We start from the raw sequence: 6418 nt of genomic DNA, 5'->3' as shown, positions 1-6418 counted from the left end.
GTGACTTGGAGCGGGGGGGGGGGGGGGGTCCAGGGAAGGTCAGGGACCGCTCCCTGGTCTCCTCTGAGGAGGAAGCCTCTCTGGCCGCCTGGCCCTCTCTGTGGGTCCCGCGCATGGCTGTGTGGCTGTCCATGGCTGACCCGTGAATGGGTGAAGGGTCTTGTCTCCTGTCCCCCCCAGGTGGCCGGAACTCACTGCAGACACAGCAGGAGTGACCGTAAGCAGCTGCCCCCCCCCCACGCTTTCCCTAAGCGGCCAGAGGCCCCTCCCGCATCCTGCCCCCGCCCCACCTTCTCCCAGACGCCTCTTTCCAAGCCCCTTCTAATAAAGAGAAGCAGAGCCTGGGACGCCCAGATGGCTGGGCACAGGGGCGTGGGCTGGCCTTCTGGGCCCAGTGCCTGAGGGGGCCCAGCCACACTGACCACATCGCCCACGCGGCTGCTGAGCCCCCGCCTCCGGCGTCCCCAGGAGACGCCTCAGGCCACAGCCCCACCCGGATCCCCTCTGCCCACGCCACCAAACTCGGCTCCGAGGGTCGCCTGCCACGGCCCTCTCGGGGCGGACGTTCAGCAGGTCGCATAACAGGCTGTTAAAGAAAAGAAACTGACCCAAGACTCAGGGTGTGCGGATCCGTCTTCACTGGAGGGAGACGAGACAAGAGAGTGTTTTTAAGCCAAAATCACTGCATTCGTGTAAAGCCGTCCAAAGAGCCACCCTAATCAAGAAGAGAGCACGTGGACTTTTTCTCACGAGTACAGACGGGGGGGGGGGGTGCTGCAACGTCCGAAGGGTTTAAAAGCAAGCTTTGCCCATTTTCTTGTCACCTGGGAACCAAGGCCATAGTTCAGGTCACAGAGACACCTCAGAATTTCTGAGGTTCAGACTCAGCAAGAAAAAAATTCAAAGAGCCAACATGTTTACAGAACAAGGAGTTTCACTCCTTTTTAAAATGTTCTTACGTCCTTGGGTGCATAAGGGCTTCATAGACTAATATCGTTTTTCAAAGCCAATTAGGAAAAGACCTCATAGCAAAAAATATTTAATAAACCCGCATAATTCCCTTGGAGGTAGACAAGCTGCATCAGTTAGTTTGATCTAGAAGTTCTTTACATTGATAAGATGGCTCCTGTCAAAATCCGAGCAAGAGATGAGCAGAGTGGAGGGCAGTTCAGGTGACAGTCCGGGTGGGAACTCAGGTGAGCCCAGGGGAGAGCCGGCAGTGGGACCCGTCTGGACCTGGTCAGTTACAGGAACAAAGTCAGGCAATCAGGCCCCCTTAAGTCCTTGCCAAGAGGACCACCGCTCAGTCTGAGTGGTTTTGTGGTTTCCCTCGACGCGACATTCATAGAATGAGCTTTTGTTCCTTGTCAGCCCCCCATGTCTTTCAGCAATGACGCAAACTCCCTTTTCATCTTCCTCGAACTCCCGAGGGATGCCATCGGCCAGGGCCCGAAGGGACGGATGCTCCCGGGGGCCAGGCTACTCTGTGGCCAGAGCTTCCCCTGGGCACCTCCCCCCCAGGAGACCAGCTTCTGCCCTCTGCCACCTGCAGCCCTCATGCAAGCTCAGGCGGCACAGTTAACTCCAAGGCCCTGCATCACAGGCCCAGCCTGGACATATGGCCACGTGGCCAGAACCAGCCCTGGAACCTGAACGGGCTGATGGAGGTGCTGGCGGAGCCTGGGTGAGTGTGCTCCCTGGAAGGGCACGTGGAGACCCCAGCACCTCCTTGTCCTCCCCTCGAGCCCCGCCCGGCCCCTGAGGCCCCTCCCAAGCTCCTCCCCCTCCCCCAGGCTCCTCCCAAGCTCCTCCCCAGGCTCCTCCCCTCCCCAGGCTCCTCCCAAGCTCCTCCCCCTCCCCCAGGCTCCTCCCCCTCCCCCCAGGCTCCTCCCCAGGCAGAGTTGGGTGTCGCGGTACTTCCAGGATTTTTCTCTGAGAAAGCGTCCATGTATTTAATGATGGACAATCTGCTTCGTGAAGTGACAGGCACACGGTCTCAAGTGCTGTTACCTTAGAAATGCCGTCATGGCCTGTTCCGCTCGCTTCTCATCTTTTCCTGAAATCCACGCACAGCCCAGCCTGGCTGCTGCGCTCCCAGAAGGCAAGCCATCTGTCTACTTTGGTGAAACTATTGATATTTTCTTTGTGACTAATGTATGGCTAACTCTCGTCACTGCGTCGCGCTCCGTCTTCCAGGGCAAAGAATTCGATGAATGCATCCGATGCCAACACCGATCACATATCCTTCCTGCCACCGCGTCCGGCCCCGGCGGCCCCGACCGGGAGGGCGACGTAAAGGTCATGACCGCACCTGCCTTTCTCTCCGCTTCTTTGTGTGTTTCTGTCAGTTTTTAACTCGGGAGTATTTTGGTGCCTTTGGAGCAGCTCGGAGTTTCACCGTCACCCGACATGGCTTTGCCTCGGACCTCAGAGGCTCTGTTGTCGGGCCCACGGTTCCTATTCTCACGGGTCACCCACAAATGGCATTTGTCTGGCAGGGACACCCCCACCTTTCTCGCCTGGGCCCCCCAGGACCCCCAGGGGCAGGACTGCTGGGTCCCCATGTTGGGCGGAGGAAGCGTGAAGATAGGCCAGGTGACACACAGGAGCCAGAGGAGACAGAAGGCCAAGCACGCCACTGAGAAGGCAAAGACCGAAGCGCCTGCTGTGACCACGCCGGCCATGGGCTCCTCGTCCTCGGCCCTGGTCCAGGCCGGAGGTGGTTTATCCAAACCAGGGGGCCGAGGGCAGGCACGTGTGCATGGGGTCTGCCCGGACAGGTGCTGCAGGCGGAGCCCTGTGCGGTGGTTCCTGGCTGGTGCTGGGACCCGGGCCGGGTGGGGAAGGGGCAAGGCCGGCAGTATGTGTGTGTGTGTGTGTCCACGCGTGTTGGTTCTGTGGGGCGGGTTTCATAGAGAGAGAGACCTCCCACACGCGGCATCTCCTGTGCTTTCTGTCCTTGGCCGCTGTCCCCAGGCCCTGAGGCTCAGCAGCAGGAAGGCGTGAAGGGGGGCGGAGGGGCGGAGGGTCGCAGCCCCCGGGGCCGGGGTGGGCGGGGCTTCGCCTTCTCCACTGTGTTCAACCTTTCACCACCAGAGTCCGTCATCTTCACAACCACAAAATAAAGTTTTGTTTGAAAAAATTGCTTTCCCACCGAATCTCTGACAACTGTCATTTCTCCAAAGACGTCAAGGATGCTGTGCTGGTTTGGGGCCGGTGAGGACACCCTGCCAGCAGGACTACGACCCAGATGCTGCAGCTGGTCAGCCTCTGCCACTGCTAGACCCCTCAGAGCCCCCAGCCTGCAACCCCGTATGCCCAGGACCCCCCCGTGTGCCCAGGACCACCCCCCGCTGTGTGCTCAGGACCCCCTGTATGTCCAGGACCCCCTGTATGTCCAGGAACCCCTGTGTGCCCTGGAGGCCCCTGTGGCCCAGACTCAGTCTTGGCGGGGTGCCCCCTTGGCCCTCGGGGGCTGGGGCTGAAGAGGACACGCTGATGACCTTCTGGGGTGGGGCCTGTTCCCGTCACCTCAAGGGGGAGTGGGCCTCCAGTGTCTTTCCGCCGTCCCCTCCCCAGGACAGCCTTGGGGCACTGGCGCAGAGGGAGTGGCCTAGCCTTCTGCCCTGGGCCCTGGAAGGGAGGGGCCCTGGGCCGCTGAGCTGCCATCTCCTGGCATGCTCTCTGCCTTGGCTCCGACCCTGGCGGCTCCAGATGCTCCCACCCCGGCCTACCTTCCTTCGGGGGCTTTCTGGGGTCTCTCCAGCAGTGAGAATCTGGGGGGTCCGGTGAGGCCGCCAGGGTTGGCAGGAGCCCTCTGTTACTCTCGGGTCCCGAGTCAGCCTGCGTCTGCTCAGCACCAAGAAAGAAACATCCCCCCCCCCCCCCCCCGTCCTGGTCGCGCCGGGCAGGTCTGGGACGTGCTTTCTCCTGGTGAGACAAGGGCCAGGAAACATGGGCTCCTTAAGGAGTGACTTGGACCCACACCCGACCCTGCTCACCCTCCCCTGGCCACAGCGGTCATGTGGCCAAGCTGGTCATCAGGAGAGCCAGCGGAGCCCTCCTGGGAGAAGCAAAGCCATCGCGTGGGTCGGCCAGGAGGACCCTGGGCTGGGAGCGGGGCTTAACCTCTGTGGATGAATCAGATTAGAATCAGGAGGCCGTGAAATGTAGGCAGCTCACTGGGCCCCTGCAGACCAAGCCACGTACCGAGGCCACGGGCCAGCAGCACCTGGCAGGGGGCGCACACCCACCCCCACGGCAGAGGGGTTTAGTGGGCCTGCACACAGTCTCCGAGTCCTTGGGGTCACATCCCAGACCCAACCTGTGGGCCGAGCCCACTCCCCTCCCAGCCCTGCCAAACACATCGCCCACTCGGCCAGTGGCCAGGCAGGCTGGGCAGGGCCGGAAGCCCCTCATGCAAGGTGTGTGGGGTCTCTGCCTCACCCAGCTTCCGCCAGGTGAGAGGGCAACGCAGAGTGGCTGTTCCCCACGTCCAGGCCCCTGGATGGGATGTGTGCTGTCCGGGGCATCCCTAGCTCTTACCTGTGGCACCAGCTCTAAGAGCGGCAGCTTTTAGACCAAGTCTCCCTGCAGGCCTGGCCCCCAGGAACGGGGCATGACGCCATCACACCCCCCAAAGCCGCCTCCTGCCTGGGGTCCGGCCCCCACCCAAGAAAATGCAAATGGGCCTTTCATAGACCCCACGTCCTTAGCCCCCCCCGCCGCACCCCCCCGTGCCCCCCCACCTCCCTGCCTCAGGTCTTCTGGGAAGCAGCCCTGCCCCCGGTTAGTGGCCAAGCGCCCCCAATCACCGTGTCAATAGCACCAGCCTGCGTCTGTCAGGCTGTCATCAATTTGCCTACTGACTCCTCCCTCCCTCTGAAGGCATTTCATAAAGACCTGGGGCTACACGGACAAAGAGATTCAAGGCTGAGCAAGCATTCAGGCCCTGTGGTCGGGGTGGGGTGGGCAGGCACCCCCCCCCCCGACGGGCACCCCCACCTGCCCAGATGGCTGAGGCTGCCGGGCACCAGAGGCCAAAGCCCCCAACTGGATTTCAGGGAGGGTGCGGGCCAAGGTGCAGCAGGACACCTCCCCCAGGAAGACCCCATGGGGGGGGGGGGGCTGGCGTGTAGCCAAGAGCCATTCCGGAAGCCTCCACCGGCCAGTGCTGTCGCATCTCGGCCTGGGAACAGCAAGGCGGCCAGAGCAGGTGCCCTAACACAAATCTTGCACTTGGCGCTCAATTAGCGCGTTTGGCACGCGGTCAGACCCCCAGGAGAGTGGCGGGAGGGAGCTCATTACCAGCCGCTGCGCCTCTGCTCCGCGAGGCCCGGAATGAGCACGGAGAGTGATTTATGGCTGCTCTCTTTGTCCTTTCCTGAAGGAGACAAGATTCCTGGGAACCCAGAGAGCCAGCCCTCTGAGGTACTGTGAGCTTGCGGCCTGCAGAGGGCAAAGGGCCACCTCCTCCAGGGAGCCCACCTTGTGACAGAGGTAGCCAGCTCGCTCCTTGCCTGGCTCCTGGGTTTCAGGGCCCCGGGGAGGGAGCACGATTTCCAGCTCAGGTCAGAAGGTCCCAGGGGCGCACCCCCCAGCCTGGCCCCTGGGGGTAGGGACCCCCCCAAATGGAGAGGGACTGGAGCCCTTGCCAGGCCCAGCTGCTTGTGGCCGGCGCCCCCCAAACTGGGCCCAGGCAGGCCTGGAGGGGCGGGGGCAGGTTTCGCCGAGATTTTGGCCTTGACCGGACCCACATGGACTCCCCTCCTCAGCCCCCAGGCCTCCCTGCTGGAGCCAGCCCTTCGTCCTTCTCCAGGGGGGTGGGACTGTGGCTCAGGCCTGCGGAGGCCAGGTGGCTGAAACCCACGTTGGCCCCGCCGACCCCAGGCCACCCCAGGCCAAGGAGAATGAGTGGTGTCCCCTCTTAAGAAGCTTGTCTGGGAGCGGACGAGATAAATTATGTTGGCAGAGTCCGGACACATTCCTTGTGTCGCCTCCCAGTAACCGCAAGAGGTCTAGGCCGTGTGTCCCCTAAGAGGGAATGACCCAGAGCCGGTCTGGGCCGGCACAGCCTCAGGTCCTGGGGGACTGCGTGTCCACAGCCCTGCGGCACTGCTTCCTCTAAACGCTTCTGTATCAGGTCTCAACCTGACCAAGGTGAGGTCCGCAAAATGGTAAGAGAGACTCAGGTTTGGACAAGGATGCGGACTGCCGCTCTGTGTACTCTATGGCTTAACGTTTATCAAAATACATAAGTTTTAAAGAGATAAAGGTGCTGGAGTAGGGGAGCTGGGGGTCAGGGGGGCTCTGCAAGGTGGGAGACGCCTGCTTGCCCATCCTGGGCTGGGGGACAGGCTTCAAGTCCAGTGAAGCCGGAGCATCAGAGGACAGACAAGGGGTGGGGGGGACCCACTGG

This window comes from Sus scrofa, chromosome 14 (genome assembly GCF_054392235.1).
Source record: "Sus scrofa isolate SSC_HxYL_T2T_F1_AM1 chromosome 14, Sscrofa_HxYL_maternal_Yorkshire_Landrace_v2.0, whole genome shotgun sequence".
In the NCBI taxonomy this organism is placed as follows: domain Eukaryota; kingdom Metazoa; phylum Chordata; class Mammalia; order Artiodactyla; family Suidae; genus Sus; species Sus scrofa.
Note: the sequence above shows the minus strand (reverse complement) of the source record.